The sequence below is a fragment of the Pseudophryne corroboree genome, chromosome 4 (assembly GCF_028390025.1).
Source record: "Pseudophryne corroboree isolate aPseCor3 chromosome 4, aPseCor3.hap2, whole genome shotgun sequence".
Classification (NCBI taxonomy): domain Eukaryota; kingdom Metazoa; phylum Chordata; class Amphibia; order Anura; family Myobatrachidae; genus Pseudophryne; species Pseudophryne corroboree.
Genome location: NC_086447.1, coordinates 241,234,075 through 241,257,019, shown reverse-complemented (window position 1 = coordinate 241,257,019; position 22,945 = coordinate 241,234,075). Strand labels below are relative to the sequence as shown.

The following is a 22,945-nucleotide window of genomic DNA, read 5'->3' as shown; positions in this document are numbered from 1 at the left end:
AGTAATGCATTTTATTCAGGTTACATCACTCAGTAGTGCCCTTTATTCACATTGCTTTACACAATGGTACCCTCTATACATGTTATGCCACACAGTAGTGCCCCTTATATACAATGCCTACAGTAGTGCTACTTATACACAACTCTCACAGTAGTAGTGCCCCTTACACATAATGACCACAGAATGCCGCTTATACACAAAATGCCCACAGTAGTAGTGCCGCTTATATACAGAATGCCCAAAGTAGTAGTGCCCCTTACACATAATGCCCACACTAGTGTTCCTTATACCCAGCTCTGCCTCTGACACTCCAGCAGCTCCCCACCTCTCTTGTCCCTCCAGTTCCCTCTCATATTGTCTTCAAGATGCACAGAGCCTGCTCCTCTTTATGGCTCTTCTTCACTTCAAGAGCGGTGACAGCATGACATCACATACAGTACATAGTGCCGGAAAAGGAAGCTACGGGGACCCGAGGAGGAGATGAATGCTGTCCAACAAACACAGCGTGTGTGAGTACCAGGATGGGTGGGCTGTAGATTGAGGAGGACCATGGAGCCACCAGGACCTGAGGTAGGGGGAGGTAGCTGCAGCTCATCAGTAACGCTAGCAGAGCCTGCATCATCAATTCACGTAGGTGATGGGCTGGCATTTCTATTGGAATTACTGTGCAGGGAAATTACAGGTGGTGGAACTCGGTTCTACCTCATCGCCCTCCCACTTTAACCCCTGCATGTAGGCACCACACATGTTGTCAAAATTCATCCAGGGATTATATCATGTAGTACAGTAGGTATGTAGTTTATCCAGAACTATAGCACCACAATAAGATTAATATACTAAGAGATTCCAGCAACTTCAAGCTGCAGACAGTTTTACCCAACTATTGCTGATTTTCCTGTGGCCCATCTGGAAAGTTGTTTACCTACTAATCCTGCCCTCCAGAGGGGGCGTGGCCAGCCACCACATCGGTTGCCTAATCATTAGAGTGCATCGGCTGAGTCACTTGATAAATATATATAGTAATTACTGCTAGTGCATGCATGATAATGTACCAGATTAATAACAGCAACATAGAAATACACCATAGCCCTATGCAGTGTAATGTAACATACAGTATGTATGATGCATAATTTCAATGCACAGTCTGGGACCTGTTATCTAAAGGAGGAAGCGGGCCACCAGGCAGTGGGGCCTACCAGGGGTTTCCCCTGTACCCCTGTGGGCCAGTCCAACCCTGGCCATGCATCACGCCCAGTCTGCACATGCACATTACACATTCACCCGGCGTGGACTTGGCAATGCATGGAAGGCTTCACTAAAGCCGGAAAGGCTACTGCTGAGTCCTCATGTCTGGCAAAGCGTCCTGTATCACTATTGCCAACTATAGATGGCATAAGCAATACAATGATTAACAGCATTAATACTGAAAGGATACAGGAGGAGCACCAAAGGGTGTATGTCTCATTGTTAAATTGGGCTTCACATTTTTCATCCTAACCTGTATATAAGGAATTAGCATCCATTGCTATCAAGACACGTCCTGTGAGTGTAGTACAGCCCATCATTTATCCAATTCAGTTAAGCATTTTGAATTACAAGTAATATACCCAATGAGATAGAATGGTCAGCACATAACATAGTGGGTAACTAGATTAATTTTAACAATTAAATTATAATTTTGACATTATTTGCATGGCAATGTTCCTCTATAAGGCCCTGCAAGACATTTTTATACTCCCTTGTGTTACATCCCAAAGTGGAACAGTTATCATAGCTTAGAGAGAGATAAAGTTGAGAGAGATAAAAGGGGAGATTTAGGACGCTTGAAGAGAGATAAAGAGGTCTATTCATGAAGCAGTGAAATGTGTGGAGAGGTGAGCCAGTGGAGAAGTTGCTCATAGCGACCAATCAGCATTGAAGTAACATTTATAATTTACATACTATAAAATTATACAGAGCAGCTGATTGGTTGCCATGGGCAACTTCTCCACTGGCTCACTCCTCCACTCTTTTCACTGCTTCATGAAAAGACCCTAAAGTACTAAATAATAAGCTTTTAACTGCCATGTTACAGGCTGTGTTTGAAAAATGCCAGAAGCTGGTTGGTTGGTACTTTATCTCCGGCCACTTTATCTTGCTTTAAGGTTTAGTACATAGACCCCTTTCTCGCTCTCTCTCTCTCCACTTTATCTCTCTCCAAGCTTTGATAAATCTCTCCAAGAGTACCAACCAATCGGCTCCTGTAATTTTTAAAACACATCATGCAAAATGACAGTTAGAGACTGATTGGTTAATTCTTTATCTCTCTCCACTTTATCTCTCCCCAAGCTTTGATAAATCTCCACTTATAGATGTGTCCTCATACACCTAGCCTCAATAAAATGCACTGTGCTAGATGCCTGGCGCAAGACTGCCTCCAGGTCCTGTGCAACTCTTCTAGTGGTTGGTGTCTTTTCTTGGCTGAGAGTGTGTCTTATTCACATTGGCGTATCTATAATGGGTGCAATGTGTGCAGTGAACACGGGCCCCTGGGTCCAGGGGGGGCCCCCACTGCAGAAATCCCAGGTAAAATTGCTGCTGTGCATACGCAGTAGTAATTAGTCGCTGCAACATGGCGGGCACTATATTTCCGGAGACCTGCACATGTGCAGTAGAATCTACTGTGCCGTACAGTTTAGGGTGCCGCACAGAGTCTGCACATGTGATGTGACAAAGATGAACCAGGATACTGTGCTGATTAATTTGATATACTACATGTGTACATCTGTGTGCAGCTGAGTCTGTATACAAAGCACAAGGGAACTTGTATGGAAAAACACCAGGGCCGCTGCATCTTAGCACTTTGTATACAGATTCAGAGACTCAGTAACAGAGATATAGTAGTGTCACATATCTATCTATCAATCAATCAATCAATCAATCAATTAATCAATCAGCGCAGTCTCCTGATGTGTCCTAGCCACGCCTCATTGCGAGTCACGACTAACCAGCTTTTTTTGCAAAAATAAACATAAAAACACCCAACGATAGCAGAGTCAGGCGGCACCTGGCATGCCTAGTTTAGAGGGACTGCAACAATGATGTATGACGACACATCAGTACAGTACAGTACAGTACAGTACGTCTAATTGTACGAGAATGTTTCCTGTAGCTTTGCCTTTTCTACCTACCAGCTTTGGATATGCTCAAAAGATCTTTCCAATAATTTTATCAGCCTGTATATAAAGCAACAACCTTGAATGATTATCAAAAGTCATAATCTATTGAATGCTGTCTTCCTTTTGCTGACATTGCCTCAACTCATCCAGAAGTATCAGCAATTATGCAATTCTTTCAAATTCTCTAATCTTATAACCACATTATGCATATTTATCACAAATCACTTTTGTAAAGGTTTCATACAAATCATCACTTCATGTACTTCTTGCCTTATAAGTTGACTAGCTGTTCATCGCACGGGCGTTTCTGATTTTCACAGTTGTATATATAAATGAGTGTTAAAAATTTGGTAAATCTATAGAGATGTAAGTTTGAGACATCTTAATGTAAGTAAATATTAATCCATGGGTCTTGGCATTACCCGAAGTGCACCTGTAGCAGATACGGTAAAAAGTGACAGGATCATTTTTGTAGTTTATTAAACTTTATACACTGGAGGTGCAATCCAAATTTTGATCCAATTGTCCGTTTGGGCGTTATCGTTCACGCGACGCAAGAAACACATTGGTAATGATGTCATTATGTCAACCCCTTTTCATCCCCTTAGGGGAGGTTTTTTAACATTCTAAATTACATGGTTTTCAACATACAGTATCGCGAAGAGAATTAGTGATGAGTGAGTGAGTGAGTGAGTGAGTGAGTGAGTGAGTGAGGGCTTTTGCATTTATATATATACTGCAGTTTAAGAAGATTTTCAGCAGCCCTTTTTGGTGTCCAAGTAATGCAGTTTTCCCAAGTACAGTACAAGTTTATTATACAACAATCTGTCACTTTTTACCTCTCACCAAATGTATAAACACATGAAAAGTAATGAAGATTCTCAGCATTATTTTGCAATTTATTTTCTAGAGGTGTGCATTAACTTTAAATTTATAAGTGCTAACAAGTTCTTTCATCTCTTTTCCTGTAGAAATATATCGGCAATGAAGCAACAGTAATTAGAAATTACTGTAATGCTTCTGAATTTCAGTGATGCTGTTTCAAGACCCATTGTAAATGTTAGACAATATTGGGGCATAAGGCATCCACATTGTAACTATTTGCCTTTGAAAAATTATTTAATCCTCAATTCAGAAGTATTGTAATTTTTACTTAAACACAACATGGTCATGAGAAAATATGAATACAGTTAGCATCAAACTTGATATATCTCCATTCAGCAAAAATGTTACCTAATACAAATCTACACACTTTGACAACCAGTTTAAAAAATCAGCTTCTTCCCTCAGGCAAAACTGATTAAATGGCACAATCGGTTGTAAGAACGAATCAATGGAAATCCCTAGAGGTTACCGGCTTGCCGTGAGGTTTATTATACATTTTATGCATTCTGAGTGCTGTAGTTGATATAAAAATGTCATCCTAGGAAATTCACAATTGACGTATTCTTTATCTTTTGCAGGGGAAGCGTAATTAAACATTTCTTCAGCCAAAAACATACAGATGTGTCCTCTTACACCCTTGCTACATTCATGCTAAACAGCCCTTGAAGTTGCGCCATGCCGTGGTGGGACTCAGTAGCTACAAGCATCTTTTTTGCATTTATTTCTGTGAAAAAGCATAGATACAGATTAGATGCAATGTAATGTAATAGGACGCACAAGCAGGGGCGGATCCAGAAGAAAATGATAGGGGGGGAACCATGGAAGGGGCAAGTACATTTGCGTGCGGCTTTGGTGCATGGTGCAGTGTGCAGGGGGCAGCGTTTGAGGGACAGGGGGCAGCGTGTGAGGGTCAAGGTGCAGGGGGCAGTGTGTGATGTGCTGGGTACAGTGGGCAGTGTGTGAGGGGCAGCGTAATAATGCCCACAGTAGTAGCACCCCGTAATACACATAATGCCCACCACAGTAGCGCTTCTTATACAATGCCCACAGTTGTAGCGCTCATTATGCAATGTCCATTGTACTGGTAGTGTCCCTTATATAGACCCCATAGTAGTGGTGCCCCTTATGCAATGCCCGCATTGCCCCCAGTAGTAATGTTGCCTGTAGTAATACCCCCAGTCATTTAGCGCCCTAGTAGTTATGCCCCTAGTGGTAATGCCCCTGCAGTTATGACCCCAGTAGTTTACCCCCCCCCTTTAGTTTAGCCTCCCAGTAGTAATGCCCCCAGTAGTTTGCCTGCTTGTAGTTTAGCCACCAGTAGTAATGCCCCCCTGTAGTTTGCCCCATTGTAGTTTAGCCCCTGTAGTTATGCCCCCCTTGTAGTTTAGCCCCCAGTAGTAATGCCCCCCAGTAGTTTGGCCCCTGTAGTTATCCCCCAGTAGTTTGGCCCCTGTAGTTATGCCCCCAGTAGTTTGGCCTCCCTGTAGTTTAGCCCCCAAGTAGTAATGCCCCTGTAGTTACACCACCAGTAGTAATGCCCATGTAGTTACACCGCCAGTAGTAATGCCCCTGTAGTTACGCCCCCAGTAGTTAGCCCTTTGTAGTTTGCCCCCTTGTAGCTTACCCCCAGTAGTTTGCCCCCTTTGTAGTTGGCCCCAGTAATAATGCCCCCCAGTAATAATGTCCCCCAGTAGTTTGCCCCCAGTAGATGCCCCCCAGTAATAATGGCCCCCAGTAGTTTGACCCCAGTAGATGCCCCCCAGTAAAAATGGCCCCCAGTAGCTGCCCCCAGTAGTAATGCCCCAATAGATGACCCCCCAGTAGTTATGCCCCCAGTAGATGCCCCACAGTAATAATGCCCCCCAGCAGTAATGCCCCTTGTTGATGCCCCCCAGTAGTAATGTCCCCCCGTAATTTGCCCCCAGTAGATGCCCCGCTGCACTAAGAAAGATAAAAAAACTACATACTTACCGAGCCCCATTCCCGCTTCCAGACCTACTCCTGGCGTCCTCTCCTCAGCACTATGAGAGAGACGTCATGACTGACATCTCTCCCATAGCGCACGCCACACAGTGACAGCGCCGGAAGCCGGAGCTCAGTACTGAGCTCCTGCCTCCGGCTGCCGCTGTGCAGGGAGACGGGCGCCCGCTGGTAAAACAATCTCAGCGGGCGCCCGTCATCTCCCTGTGCGGCGGCGGCGGGGACGGGGACGGACGGACGGAAAACTGCCACAAATGACAGGGGGGGCACGGGCCCGAGTGCCCCCCCCTGGATCCGCCACTGCGCACAAGCAGCTTCTGCTGATTAAAATTATATGCAGCATGCCTATATTCTATGTGTAATTGTGGCTCTATCTGTATCCGAAATGCCACATTACATGTAGCATCACATTTTGTATGCAAATACAGTCGCAGTCACACACAGAATATAGGCATGCTGCATATCATTTTAACCAGTAGAAGCTGCTCATGCATGCTTTTACATTACTTTGCATCTAAGACACATTTTCACTGAAAAAAACGCAAAATAAGACGCTCTGCACTACCGAGTCACACAGCATTCACGCATTATGTGTAACGCAACTTGTAACGCACAGAGCAAAGACGTAAGAGGACACATCTGTATCATCATCTCTTAAAGGGGTACAAAACAATGTTATCAGTGGATACCCAAAAAAACTAAGTATATCCCCGGGAATTAAGAAGGGTGCGCTGTAACAGATATCTCCGATATTCATTTTAATTTGCAAGAGCAGCCCCATAGAATCTTTCTCTGGAGGTTGCTAAAATGTGAAATCCCACAAATTGGAGGATGGCCCTAATAGCTGTTTGTTTACTGCAGAGGTAAGCTTCAGCTCCTTCCTTGGCGCATGTGTCAGTACCGTCAGATCACTCCCTGATGGCCTGTACTGGTGCATGCAGAGCCCGAAGGCTGCACATGCATATTCCAGGGCCGTAACTAGGGGGGGGCTAAGGGGGCATGCTCCCCGGATGCAGGATTTGAGGGGCCTCCAAGGAGTTACAGTGGAGCAGGGTTTTGTTTTGTTTTTTACCGTCAGTGCTGTGCTGCTCCATTGAGACAGCAGACAGCTCCAAGGGCAATGTATCTGACCCACATTTCTGCCTGCAGCTGGCTCCGACGCTGTGCGAGTGAGCTCCAGTACCTGGGATCTCTCCTATGTCGGCTACTGTCTTAAACTCTCTTCTTTGCCATGCAGTGCTGCGACTAGCGTGCGGCGCACCATGCAAGCTATAGAGCGCACTGTGCTCCCAGGTAGTAGTATCAACCTCCGCTTTGCCTCACAGAAAGGGGGATTTGGTGTAGATTATTATTATAGGATATGTAGTGTAGTAATGTATTGCAGTATATAGGGGCATGTAGCGCACTGATGTGGTGTAGCATATAAGGGGATGTAGTGTAGTGATGTAGTGTAGCATATAGGGTATGTAGTGCAGTGCATAGGGGCATGTAGTGTAGTGATGTAGTTCAGCATGTAGGGGATGTAGTATAGTGATGTAGTGCAGTGGATAGGGGAATGTAGTGCAGTGATAAAGTGTTATGATATAGTGCAATGTATGGGGAAACACGGAGGAGCATGTAGTTGATCACGCTGGCGGGGCATGTGACACATAGGGCATTTGAGGCACATAGGGGAATATTGTCCAGTAGTATCCCCTTTTTTCAACTTTTTTGATAATCTGATTATTTTAGTCTGATAGGGTTTGTTTGTTTTCTGTTTTGTTATTTTATTTATTTATTTTATTTCATTTATTTATTTATTTATTTTTTGGGGGGGAGCAAATTACTGCCTTGCCCCGGGTGACGGCCCTGCATATTCAGCTAGCCAGGTCCATACCCAGAAGAAAAGCTTAAATCCATTCTAACTAATAGCTGGGAAAGAGCTTTCTCAGCACCTGTAGCATATTGAACTGTATTTTAATTGGCTATAGATAAATACAACATTATTTAAAACTCCTTTTTTGTCTTTTCTTTGTTTGAAGTCTGCGGTTTCCACCACAAAGCATCACTATCACAGGTTGTACACATTACCATACTCAATGTAGAGAGACAGCATGCCCTTTTTAAGACCCATGTGAACCTAAATACTCCAAATTCCACAAATCACAGGTACTACAGACACTGGGGTGTAGTATGGTATGCCGGCGGCCGGGCTTCCAGCGACCAGCATACCGGTGCCGGAAGCCCGACCGTCGGCATACCGACAGCATGGCAAGCGCAAATGAGCCCCTTGCGGGCACGCTATCTATTCTCCCTGCAGGGGGGTCGTGGACCCCCACGAGGGAGAAAAAGTGTCGGCATGCCAGCTGTCGGGATCCCGGCGCCGGTATACTGTGCGCCGGCATTTCGACAGCCGGCAACCTGAAGATCACCCCAGACACTGTGACTATTAAATCTTTATAGTACTAACCTAAAGGTTACACTCCTGTATCATAAAAAATACCCCCTACAAAAAAGGTACAGAATTACCATGGAACAATCAACAACTGACAATTAATTTCTTGCGCTGGTTTTGAAAGTAATGAGCACTTCAGCAGGTGATCAAAACAGAAAAAGGAACCCCAATTTGCCAATACTCACCCTAAGTGTATGGCAGTATGAGTGTTAATGGCAGGTGGGCCTTACATGGAAATTGAATATATACCATAGTTTAAATCGGGCGCTTATATCATGACATGTGTGAATCATAACAATACATCAGTGTCACCGAGTAACTATACTGATTGCAATTACCGTCTATGGGGTGAACGTCCACAATCTCCTGGAATGAACTATGAATATTGAAATCTCGTGTAGATATAGTTCCTCTATAGATGTTCATGCCTATAAATAAGTGGAGACACTTCACTCGTTCCAATTCAGTCTGAAGGAGAAGCATTTATCCCCCGTTTTCCAAACCTCACTTTTTAAGGAGTATGGGGAATACAGCGAGACAGAAGTGCTAATACAGAGACCTTTGGGTAGGAAGGTACTTGTAATAAAACAATTGCACTCACAATAAGACAAATGTAAAAGCATGTAATACTCTCTACCCCAATCCAGCTCAGATGGGATGTGGGCTCTCCACCACAAAGTCCAGATACACACCCGGGAACTATGCTCGCCACCTGGATTTTGCCAAAGAAGCCCCACAGCCAGCCGCTGGTCAGAGCCCACACAGATTTGCAGTTTATTATTGTTAGTGCCGATAAGAAATGTCTTTTTGTTTTGTATACATATATGGCATTAATATTTCCACGCAGCTGGTACCATGTACAGTATGAGTATACCTAAAGGATAAAAAAAAAGGGGCAGACTAGATGGGCCAAGTGGTTCTTATTTGCCGTCAAATTCTATGTTTCTATGTTTCTATCTGAGCGTGCGCATATTTCATTTCTGTTGTGTTGCAATATAACATTGAATTGAAAAGTAATATGTGCCATTTCAATCAGTGAATAATTCTAAACTGCATGTTCCTTTATTTGGCACACGGTACATACTTGTTCATTGTATAGAACAGTAGCAGTGCTGATATTACTAAGCAGCACATGGAATAAGTCACATATTTCCTCCCAGGATTCGGCTGCTCCCATGTCTTTTTCCTAATAATGCGACAATTAGCAAGTAATGTGCCAAGCAGCAATTGGACATATGCAATGTTAGAATGCCAGTAATTTATTTATATCCTCCTAATGTCAAAAATATCCTTAATGACTTACATACTGTATATTTATGAATGTTGAATCATTCCAGCTTCCTGGAGGAGCAAGATAATATACTTCAGATGTGATAAGTGTACCAGCAGTAACGCTATATATGGGTTGGGTATGGGTGACCGGCGCTTGGGATTTCGCTGGTCACCTTACCGACACAGAGATCCCGGGGTCCTGAATGCTGGCGCGCGGGGGGGGGGAGGGCAGCAGCGCAATAAAGCCTCTTGCCACAGGTTCTATTCCCACTCTATGAGTGTCGTGGGAATAGAACATGTTAGTCAGCAACCCAACTGTCAGGATTTTGAGGGGGTGGGATGCAGGCATCGGTATTGTGACCGGCGGTCTCCTGACTGGCGGTCACATAACTACAATCATTTCCTCACACACGCCAGAATCCCAGCAGCCGGCATATTAACGACGGACGGAAGAATGACACCTGCCTGCTATTCTCTTATAAGCTAGATCAACTAACTGAATCAAATTGTTTGCACTCAATTCTATCCACAATGCTAAAACCACAGCCTTTACCACATTTCTGTCTTAGGGGCCGATTTATCACCATCCGCATCTGTGGATGGGATGTGATCAACTCAACCAAACCAGCAATGCGATAACTGATTACATCACATGGATGTATCAATTATCACAAGCAGGGACAGAGCTTGCGAGAAAGATCTGTCCCTGCGAATACCCTCCGCAGCCTCACAGGGGTATTTTTCATAAAAAAAAATTCCCTCAAGTATGTGCAGCGCAAGCGCAGCCACCATTGCCGCTGCTACCGAGCACACTTATCCCCACCATCGAGATGACCAACCCCTCCTCCCTGCTGCTGTGACCGCTGGTGCTGTAGAGTGACCTGCCACTTTACAGCACCACTTTACTGCATGGGGGTCACAGGAGCGCGATGATCGGTAGCCCTCACCGGTGCACCAATCACAGATCCCTGGGTAGGTGAGTATGATTTGTTTTATGGTTACACAGCGATCAGGTTGTGTGTCCATCAGACACACATAAACCCCTTTCACATCGCCAGGTCGACACGGGTCACTGTGCGATGTGAAAGAGGCCATGGAGAATTCCCCGATCGCCTGACCTGGTAATTTAACCCGGGTTATAAGAAGGGTTATTCCCAGGCTGAATACTGGGTCAGTGGTAGTGTGAACGGGTTGCCGCGTCGATGTGACCCGGGACCCGTTCACTACATAGGGAGAGGCGGCTCAGAGATGCCACTGCCCCCACCTCTGCTGCTGGGTCCGCCCCGCTGATTAAAATGATATGCGGCATGTCTATATTCTGTGTGTGATTGCGGCTGTATCTGCATATGAAATGCGACATTACAGTGTATTCCTGGAAATCACTGTAATGTAGCATTCTGTATGCAGATGCAGCCACAGTCGCACACAGAATATAGACATGCCGCATCTAATTTTAATCAGCAGAAGCTGCTTTTGTGTCCTAGTCACATAGCAATGCAAATAAGATGTTAGAGCTGGCCGGGAGCTGCCAGCTGACTCACGCCAGGCATCTCCTGCTGCATGGCATATTGAGGCAAGATGTATGAGGACACATCGGTATCCAAGCAGAGGCAGAGGTCACAGTTTTAGCAGTCAAGTAAGTGGGTTGGTTGTGCAATAGTGTTCGGCATATGTGTAAGGGGCACTATTTGTGGCATTATGTGTATAAGGGCATTAATAATGTGCAGCGTATATGTAAGGGACATTATGTGTATAAGCGCATTAATAAAGGTTGGCATAATGTGTAAGGCACATTTTGTTTATAAGGACATTAATAATGTGTGTCATGTGTAAGGGGCATTACTGTGTGGTATTATGTGTATAAAGGCATTACTAATGCGTGGCATTATGTGTATAAGATGCTGTATTGTGTGGCATAATGTATAGAAAAGGCACTACTGTGTGGTCTAATGTGAATAAAGAGCAATATGGTATGGTGTAATTTGAATAAGGGGCAATTCAGTGTGATGTAATGTGAATAAGGGGCTCTACTGTGAGGAGTAAAGTATATAAGGTAAAGTGGTACTACTGTTTGATGTAACATGAATTAGGGACACTATTGTATGACAGCGTCCCTAGGTGGTGTAATTTGAATTGGGGGGTACTATTGTGTGGCAATGCCCCTTTCCAGCAAGAACACCCCCCTTTTTGGGCTGCACACCAAATGTGCGCACTGTTACTATTTAAAATACAGGGGGTAGGAGCACCAAAATGAGAACTGCTATGGGTGAGGGGTGATGGTGCTGGGAAAGGGGTACAGGGTCAGAGGCGGAACTAGCAGCGGTGCTAGGGGGCACGAGTCAAAATCTTGCCTAAGGCATCATATTGGTTAGGGCCGGTTCTGGCTTCGCTTACATATTACACAGCACTTTATAGATGCAACTCACATCAGTCCCTGCCTCATTAGAGCTTGCAGTCTTAATTCCCTGATGAACTAGGGTTAATTTTATTTTCATGAGCCAATTAACCTACAATAGATTCGAGTGATCATTGGAAACTGAAGTGCTTTAAAACACAAACAGCTACTCAGAGACACAGCAACATTCAGTAGCATCGCAAGGGATCAGTATGCCAGCAGCGGGGTGAGCGCTAGGAAGCGAACCAGTCCGACCCTACTCCTCTCTCTCCCCTTGAATGACCCACACAAGCAGGTTCATATACCTTCATTCCTCTTAGTTGAAGAAAGGGTATGGTTACTTCCTGAACCCCAGAAGGTTAACCCTTTCTTCAAATGTGGGTGATTTACACCCTGCTACATTACACCTATGTTAAAGGGTAATTCTAATCACCCCTGTCTGAAGCACAACTCTCCCATCCCAGTTCCGTAAATAAGTCTGCATTCATATGCAGGCGTCCCCATCTTTGATAGACTTCAAAAGAAAAATAATGAAGAGCCAAGTACCACCCTGTCAGTCTTGCATTGGAATCCTATATGGACTGCAGCCATTTTAATGGTGCATGATCAGTAACCAGTGAGAATTTAACACCACACAGATAATACCTTGAAGCTTCTACAACTTCCTGCTTAGATACAGATTTAGTACAGGTATGCTGCAGCATAATTCTGGCACGGATGAAGCACCTAGTCCACTAACCTCTGAAAAGTAACCGGGGCACCATGCAGACTAAAAAGCATTGTTTAAAACTGATGGAGCCCTAATTGAGTGAAAAAAGTCATTTTCTGCTTAGCTTCCTTTGTCAGTTCTATCTGCCAGTATCCCTTCATCAGATCAAGGGTAGAGATATAACTAGCCGAGTCTAGGTTCTCAAGCAGCTCATACCCTCTTGGCACTGAGTCTATGTCAAATTTTGAGACTGCACTGACATTGCTGAAAGCCACAGAAAATCTTATGCACTCATCTGATTTCAGAAAGAAGAAAATGGGGCTACATCAGTCTTTACTTTTAACATTTCTCGCTCCTCCTCCTGTTCCCGCTTTCCCCTTGGAAGACTAAAGGGCCTTTGGTGCACCATCACTCATGGTGGGCATATTTTGTTGTGCAAGACTATGGGGCTAATTCAGAATGGATCGCTGGCGTTAGAATGCCGGCGTTAGAATGCCGTTCGTGGGCGCGCGGTCCAGAAATACAGGCGTGTCTGGACCTTTGCGGGGGTGGGCCGTGGCGGCTGCGTGACGTCACACGCAGCCACTGCAACCCGGGACGTGGCGGGTAGCCGCCTGCCAGCGCAGCTAGGCTGCGCAGGCAGGGAGATACTCACCAGGTGCTGGGCGTCCCCCCGCATGTCAGAGAAACTGATCGTAGATGTGCTAAATCCAGATCTGAATTACCCTCTATGAAGGTTCCCTAGAGTGAGATTGTTAGAAATTGATCAGATTTCTTTTCTGATAAGCCAGGGAGAACCATCCAGTGTGACTCCTGGGTGTTTACCAAATTTTCCCGGTCAAGCTGACCCAGCAGGTCCCTGTGATTATGCATCTGGATGACATATTGAATGAGGCTCCACCCTCTATTGGCTGTTCTTTCCATGCTTCTCACAGAAGGTCGGAAACACCTTGCGGCTTCCTCCCATAGAGAAACTTAAAGGGGGCAAAGCCGGTAGAAGCCTGGGGTACTTCCTTGGCTGCAAATAACAAGTAGGGGGAGAAGCACATCCCACTTTTTTTCTGTCTCAATAAACTTCTTCAACATGGATTTTAGGGTACAATTGGATCTTTCCACTAACCTATCAGTTTGGGGGCAGTATATTGAGGTTCAGACAGATTCAATTTTTCACAACCTTAACATCCTCAGCATTAATTTCGACATTTCTAGTAGTGTACATAGGGAAAAATACTTACAAAGTTATCGAATGAAAGAAGCACCCTAAAGGAGCTAACTTATCTCCCAGGCAACTAATGTACCACACTTTCCATAAGAATACACAGAGAGACTTCAAAGGTGAGACATAGCTCTCCATCTGACCATCACGGTTAGTGGTTTTGAACAACACTAGACTCCTGTGTTTATTATTATTACACACTGCCATCTTCACATATGGGGGATATCCAATTAGCCCCGGTAATTTACCGGGGCTAATTGTCCCGCCGGGGGCAGGCTAATTAGTCCCGATAAGCCTTGGCACGCGCCGGCTTATCGGGGATTTTGTTTCACCTGCTTCCGGCAGGCGAAGCAGAATCTCCGGAAACAGCCCCGTTTTCGTCCGAAAACGGGGCTGTTTCACACGAAAATACACAGGTTTCACTGAACCTGTGTTTTTTGGAAGAAGGGTTTTTTTTTTTGCAGGCGATCCATCCGGATAGGCTGTAAAAAAAAATATCGATGAAACATCGGGGAAAAAAGTCTGAAAAACGTCCGAAAACGGCCGTTTTTCGGACATAATGTTTTTCCGGGGATAATTGGATATCCCCCTTAGTTGTTTGTGACATTAACCAATTCCAAACTCATCCCTCACTGACATACACACAAAGCCACATATAATAGCCCATCATTCATACCCTACAGATGTCAACCAAACATAACCATCCCCATGCCAACCAGTACAATTTCTCAAACAGCTGTATTGCTACATAAAATATATTGAGAGGAAGGGAGGCCCTGAACCAATATCTTTCCTATAATGTTTTAATCAGGCTCTGCTGACCGTTAGTGCAGAGGGTGCAGCTGCTATGGAGGCCGGGCTGCCCCCAGGTCCCATTGCTCTCCTGCAAGTCTCCTTTACAGGCTGTGCCTAGGTGAGGACGTAGACGGGCCGGGTGACTGGGGGTATGATGAACTTGCATTTTCATGGGCCAGGCGTCAGTATGTGTGGCCTTTATGAGGCGTAACTACTACTGTGGGGATTATGTGTAAGGGTCACTACTACTGTGAGAATTGTGTTTAAAGAGCACTACTGTGAGCATTGTGCATTAGGTGTACTACTGTGTAGCATAACATTTATAAGGGGCAATACTGTGTGGCATAACGCTTAAACCGAGGCAATACTGTGTTGCATAACCCTTATAAGGGGCAATACTGTGTGATGAATCCTGAATAAGGGGCACTACTTTGTGTTGTAACGTGAATAGGAGACACTACTATGTGGTGTAATATGAATCGGGCACTACTATGTGTGGTATAATGTGAATAAGATTGTGCTACTGTGTGGCGTAATTCGCATTGGGGGTACCGTTATGTGCCCATTCCCCTTCCTTGTGAGAGCACACACCTTTTTTGTTCAAAATTACAGCTTGAAGGGTGCGTCAGACACCTTAGCACCAGCCCTGGTCCAACCTGCATAATAGTCAGGGGCGCTGACAGCTGTACTGGGCCTAGGTACTGGCAAATGCAGGGTAATGTGGGCATCCCCCCTCCTTAGGAAATATTAAAAATACATGCCACACAGGGGAAAGCCAGCATGGTGACTGATGGGCGCGGTGGTAGGCGACAGGCGAGCAATCGGCGGGTGTGATTGATCTTCCTATTCCCCCCACACACACAGATCATTCAGGAAGAGAGAGGAGAGAGGGAGACAGGAGTGACTGCTTCTTCATCTGTATCTCTCACCAGCGCAGCACACAGCAGCTGACAGGACCTCTTTAAAACTCTTACCAACACCAGCAACTTAATAGGCCCATTCAGATGAGCCCTTAAAGAGCAGTTAGTAAGAATTTTCTCGCTCATTGTTTCATGTGAAACACTGCATGAGCAAACACAACTAATATGATGACGGCAGGTGGTAATTACAGGAGACAATGGAAGGCGGTCACCTCCTAGCGCCAGCCCTGAAAGGGGTACATTGATCTTCTCCATTGCTCTGCACCCCAGAGCATGAATAACCATTGGGTGGAGAATGTGCTGCTGGGGTGCGACCTCCTGCCTCCTAGTATGAACTTACGCCCCTGTATGCAGGTTGAGGATCATAGTTTCTGGTGACTGCATGCTCCTGATGTTCAGACAAATAAAGTTGAAAAGTGGGTTAGGCCGCAAACGTCAGAATATCAAGATGTATGATATCACAACATTTGAGTAGGCTCACAGCTACTACCCCTGTGCGTCTGAACAGCAGATGCTTGTAGTCACTGAGATCAATGATCCCACTGCCTGCAGGATACAGAAAGCAGTTTGCTCATGGTGTGTGCCATCTAAATGCTCATTATCCACTAGTTTAAAAGAGCCCAAAGAGTCAGTTACGATAGCAAGAAACATTAGGTTTAAAAGAACTAAAACTTAATGTTTGACAGTATTATCAATTAGTGCATGCTTTCGGTACCACAAAGTAATTGCAAACAAGCTCAAAGTATATCCATCTATAACCTTTGTAATTAAACTTTGCTTCCTGTGAAAGAAAGAATTTGATAAATCAATAATACTATAATGAATATTTTTTTCCAAACATCCTGTTTTGTTAGCATAGCATTAAACCGCTGCTTGCCTGCTAGCAATAATCTTTTAACACCTTCTGCTAGTCTCTCAATCTTTCCTGTTTAAAACATGCAATAAAAGAGGGATAGAACTTACTGAAGATTAACTTCTTTTTTGCAAAGCAGTGCACTGAGCAGAGGAGGTGCAGAGCCCACCATAATGGTAAACTGGGAATTCAGGAAAACAGGACAGGGGCACATAATCACATCGGAGGCACTAGTCACGCATGTATGATATGACCCAATGACATATGGTCATGTAGTGGATCACACAGTGCTCGGCAATGACAATTTTTAGTATGACATCACCAAGATTTGAATCTGGCGTCAGATATGATCACACCACATCATCGCTTCGCCCACTTGCATCGGGATACAGTCGTTAGGTCGACACAACTTAGATCGACAGTCATTAGGTCGACCACTGAAAGTCGACATGCATTAGGTCGACAGGGACACTAGGTCGACATGGTCATTACGTCGACACGTACTAGGTCGACATGAGTTGTTGTTTTTTAAAACAATTTTTGGACTTTTTCATACTTCGCGATCCACGTGGACTACAATGGAACGATAACCTGTGCAAAGCGCAGCGGTAGCAGAGCGAGGCACCTTTCCCGAAGCATGGCGATTGAAGCGAGCCATGCGAGGGGACATGGTGCACTAATTGGGGTTCCCCGTCACTTTACGAAGAAAACGACACCAAAATCAGTCCAAAAATCTTTTGACCTGTCAACTTAGTACATGCTGACCTAGTGTCCATGACGACCTAGTGTCCTTGTCGACCTAATGCATGCTGACCTTTAGTGGTCAACCTAATGACTGTTGACCTAAGTTGAGTCGAACCAACGACCCATACCTCTTGCATCTGCTTTTATTTGCTGGCACAAGGTGGCTCAGTGCAGTGAGACGGTTGAGGAAGAAGAGAGCCTGGACCAGTACCCAAGACAGAGACACCGAAGATCACGATGCAGGTGAGGAGGTGTCAGAGAAGCGACTTTGAAAGACCTGGTTCAGTGTTGACCACAAAGGTAGTTGCCTCTCAGGTGAAGACCGAGTTAGGGGAGCCATGGAAGAGGGCAGAAAAATGAAACAGAAGCCACTGGGAGTGACCATGGGTGCAGAGGTCCATAGCAGCAGGGGGCTCCCTGCATGCCCAGCCATAACCCGGGATCAGGTAAGACCCCAGTGGGATTTTGCACCTTTTGTCCACTAGAACAACTGGATTTACTGGCTGTATGTTTTGTTGGGCATTAGGCCTTAACTATAGGCAGCCACGTAGATAAGTGAGTACAAGGCCCAAGGTAATTGCTGGCGTTACGCCCTTGACTGCTGCATAGGGAATCAGGAAACATTGGCAGGAACATTCAATATGCAAGTGCCCACAGCTAGATGGGAACTTACGTATTAGATCCAAGAGCACATTAAGTAGCACTAGGTGTGAAGGGTTTTCTGGTCTCCATACTGACACTGACACCAGGGACCGTAGACAAGCCGAGTTATTTCTTTAAAATATTCTCACCCTTGCCTAGGGCACTTGACCTTTAACCTGAAACAATTGCCGGCTGGTATAGCTTTAAAAACATTTATGGAATATATATATGTACTGTATATTTAACTGTATTTATTGTGATAATTTCTGACGCTGCTCTGTGATACAGAGGAATAGTACACCTGTTTGGTTTGGAAGTATAGTACATCACACCTAAACAAGACACAACACGTATGGAGGTATATGTTTAGGTCTTTTTGAAATGCTATACTATATTACTCTTTTCTTTTCATAATTTTACAAGCTGAATTTCTTTTTTGCCTGCTGTTGGAGAAGATGTGAGACAGCGGCCAGTGTATGGATTTGGACTTCTTAAACTGGGCTTTTTCGTATTTGCGGTGTTCATTGTGTGTCGCAAGTCTGAAGTTCTTAGCTTGAAGAAACTAGTCCAAGACAGAACACATTACTGAGTTTTACTGTGCATGCATCGGCCCTCGTACAGAGGCCTTGGAAGGGTGGACTGAAGTGCTGGGTCAATCTCCCGTAGAGAAAGTAGAGATGTGCACCGAAATGTGTATTCATTTTGTGTTTTAGTTTTGTTTCTAATTTTGCAAAATCACCCTCGCACATTTTGGTTTTGGATCTGTATTTTTTTGTTAAATGCTAGAACTGCTAAAATCTTGTATTTTGGGCCTGTTTTTGTTCCTACAGTATTATTAACATCAAAAACATTAATTTCCAGCCATCTCCAGTGAAATCTTACTACCTCGAAGCTCAAAATGTTCTTCACCTACGGTATATTGGCCAAAGGCTGCCTGGCTAAACTAAGCAACAAACACACTGCATGTACAGTATATCTGTTTAAAAATGAGTTTAAAATTAGTAATGTATTAGAGCTATAACTAATAAAAATGTCTATGCAAAAAAGACAGTCCCAAATGCTCCCTAAAAATATAGCCCATTATGAAAAGAAAGTGTTGCCAGATGGAATTGCCCTTGGGCCCTCTGAACCACTTTTATAGTATTTTGGATATTAAAAAGGACATGCACAGTTTAACAAACCAAGAACTTCAGTGACAGGTACTGCCACTTTTGTGGCTTAAGTATTTGGTTTGTTTGGGTCCCCACAAAACAATTTTTTGGAAGGACTACCTCTGATCACTAATGAGAAGGTTGATGATGAGGGAGATAATTATAAACAATTATAATTTTGTAAAATAAATTTAATGAACTCACCGCAAATGACGTAACAAGGAGGAGGTGCCTAGAGGGCTAACGTCCCTACCTCTACTAGCTTTAGCCTCACAAATGGAGCAGATGCCTTCACAGACATTGTCAGAATTTGGATAAACATAATCCCACACCCAAGAGGTGGCTTTTTTTTGTCTTATGCCCAGGCATCACAATAGCTTTCTTTTTATCACAGCAAGAACTGCTGTCACTGGTGGCTGACTTACACAATCAACATCCTCAATAACGTCAGATAATACAAAAACATCCCCCTCATCCTGAAGGAAAGGTGAGCGCTACCTTCAGTCCTGTGTCATGCCAACAGTAAAACATTCTGAAACCATTCATGTGTGGGGTTGCTTCTCAGCCAAGGAAGTGGGCTCACTCACAGTTTTGACTAAGAACACAGCCATGAATAAAGAATGGTACCAAAACATTGTCCAAGAGCAACTTCTCCCAATCATCCAAGAATAGTTTGGTGACGAACAATGCCTTTTCCAGCATGATGGAGCACCTTGCCATAAGGCAAAAGTGAAAGTGGCTCGGGGGGAACAAAACATTGAGATTTTGGGTTCATGACCAGGAAACTCCAAAGACCTTAATTTCTTGAGAACTTGTGGTCAATCCTCAAGAGGTAGGTGGACAAACAAAAACCCACAAATTCTGACAAACTCCAAGCATTGATTAGGCAAGGATGGGAGGCCATCCGTCAGTATGAATCCCAGTTATTTGAAAACATGCAAGTGCGAATTGCAGAGGTCTTGAAAAAGAAGGGTCAACACTGCAAATACTGACTCTTTGCATAAACTTAATGTAATTGTCAATAAAAGTCTTTGACACTTATGAAATGCTTGTAATTTTACTTCGGTATACCATAGTAACATCTGATAAAAAGGTATAAAAACACTGAAGCAGCAAACTTTGTGAAAACCAATACTTGTATCATTCTCAAAACTTTTGGCCAAGGCTGTAATATTATAAGAAAAGGACAGAACACTATTAAATGGAGCCTAAAATAAAAAAGTAACAATGATTACTGAATAAAAAAAGTGATATTAAACTGAAACAGGAATATACTGTAGGTATAAACACAAAACTGCTCTCTTAAAATAGGAATAAAAAATGAGAAATGGTCATGTCATGTCATGTATGCTTTTGTGCATTCTGCTATCAGGGGTAGGCTATAGGGCAGGGGTGGAAAACCTTTTTCCTGCCAAGGGCCATTTTGATCTTTTCAACATCATTCGCGCACCATTTTTAAAGCCCCCCCTTACCCCAAATGAATGCGCAGCAGCTGGAGCGTCTTGAAAAATGTGTGTGAAAGCTCCAATTCTTCACTGCCTACAAGGACGGAACGGCCCCGGCCCTGCAGCCGGACTTTTCAGTGGATATTTCTGTCTGCAACCCGGCAGCCGGCCCGAGGCCATGCTGTGTGAAAGGACCCTACACATTACATTATTAATTAGAATACTGGCACAGCAAAAAGCTATTCGGCTCTATGCTGTCCGGCAAAAACCGCTGTGTGTGAAACAGCCCTAACACTATAGACACGTATCACCCGGCAAACCACAAACTGCAATCTAGAAGGGGAACAACTGAAATCATGCTGCATGTGTACAAACTACAGTATTAAGACAGTCACATATTAATTATAACAAATCACTGGGGAGTTTTTCCCCCTGCATTCATCTGGGAATTAAGTTGTACAGTGTGAAATCTTGTGGTAGATGAGACAGCTTACATATTTCTATTTCTGTACATCATTAATTCATGAATTTACAATTAGCAGTTATAATTAAAATACTATTCCAATATAGCCACTAAAAATGTATCATTTATATAATTTATGTGATTCGATGACTTAATATGTTTTAATGTTAATTAAATAATTTGGAGAGTAATAACATAACAGAACAAAGAGTTATAATATGTAGGGGCAGATGTATCAAGGCAATTTTCCAGAAAATGTTACAACAATGGCCCTTTTCTCATGGTTTGCATGCTAAGGGATCCGGTCTTTAGGTCGACAGTAAGTAGGCCGACATGGTTTCTAGGTCGATGGGGACTTTATGTCGACATGTTTTAGGTCGACATGACATACGGTCGACGTGAGTTCTTCACATTTTCCTTTTTTTTTTTTCATCTTTGGAACATTTTCATACTTTACAATGCACGTGGACTACAACTGGGAATGGTATCCTGTGCCGAGCGCAACGAGGCACCTTGCCTGAAGCATGGCGAGCGAAGCGAGCCATACGAGGGGACACGGTGCACTAATTGTGGTTCCCGGTCACTGTACGGAGAAAATGACATTCAAAAAAGTAAAAAAAAACTCACATTGACCTTTTCTCATGTCGACCTAGTACATGTCGACCTCGAGTCCCTGTCGACCTAGAAACTATGTCAACCAATAGTGGTCGACCTATACACTGTCGACCTAAGTCTTATATACCTAACATACCACACCCGCATGCTAATGCATGACATGTATTACACTGGTAACGCATTAGGTATCTGCCACAAACATTTGCACGCTGTAAAACATCGCCTAACATAAAAAAAATTAGAGACGTGATCCTTTTAGAATGAATGATGTCGGGTCAGACAGGCCCACAGGAATACAGAGGAAATCCCCAGTGGCCCCCACTACCTGAGGACCAACCTACTTCTCAATGTATCAGATTTTCAGACTATACACCCACATTATACATTGTTACTTTATTAGAGGGTCAGTACCTAGTGGGGCAGGACCACTGATGAGCATGGGGGCTCAGTTCACTTCTATAGAAACTACACCTAGATCTGCTCTCCTGCCAATCAAAGTGGGTGGTCATAACACAACCCCGTTCCTTCCTCTTGTTAGCTATGGAATTTAACATAGTAAACACAGTTCCTATGGAGGAGAGACACTGCTAACTGATTACAGGACTTCTTCCTATGAAACAAGGAGATATGCTTATTAATACAGTGGGGAATTCCAATGGTCTGAGATCATGGGAAATTTCCACTATAATTAAGTTATATGCCGGATGATACTGTATCTTGCACTATTAGCGTAAATTTAAAACCAAAATGCAGTTTACATAATATGGACAGATGCAGACATCTTAACATTCTGGTGGCTCTTCATATTCTGCAGATTGCATAGTTTTTATGGATGCAATATTGTCCTACTTTTTTGGTGTAATTTGTGTCCAACTCTATATGAGCCCTAGTGTAAGTAAAGCAGGCTACACAGTACACGATTTGTTATGTAATCATGGTATCGATGACCACTCTGCTTGACCATCATGTAGTGTGTACACAGAATTCGTTGAATGATGAATTTTGTGGTCGTATCATCCAATCTGGTGTGTTGAACATCAGGTGGGACAATGAGACGTACAACTTGGTTTTATTACATTAACCATGTAACAATATATCAAACCATCGTATGGCGGATTGTGCAGGGTGGACATTGAGCCGATATATATTGCTACATCGCATGGACCAGTTGCTGGATCAGTGTATCATTGCAGTGGGGTACCCAGCTTATTATTATTATCTTTTATTATTATCCCATATAGGATCCGCAAAACAAAGTGAATTACAGT

General features: G+C 43.9%; 1 protein-coding gene across 1 annotated transcript in view; it reads right to left on the bottom strand.

Annotated features, from left to right (window-relative positions):
* Nucleotides 1-22,945, bottom strand: part of SLC9A9 (solute carrier family 9 member A9) — a 1,718,538-nt gene that overhangs the window by 777,661 nt on the left and 917,932 nt on the right.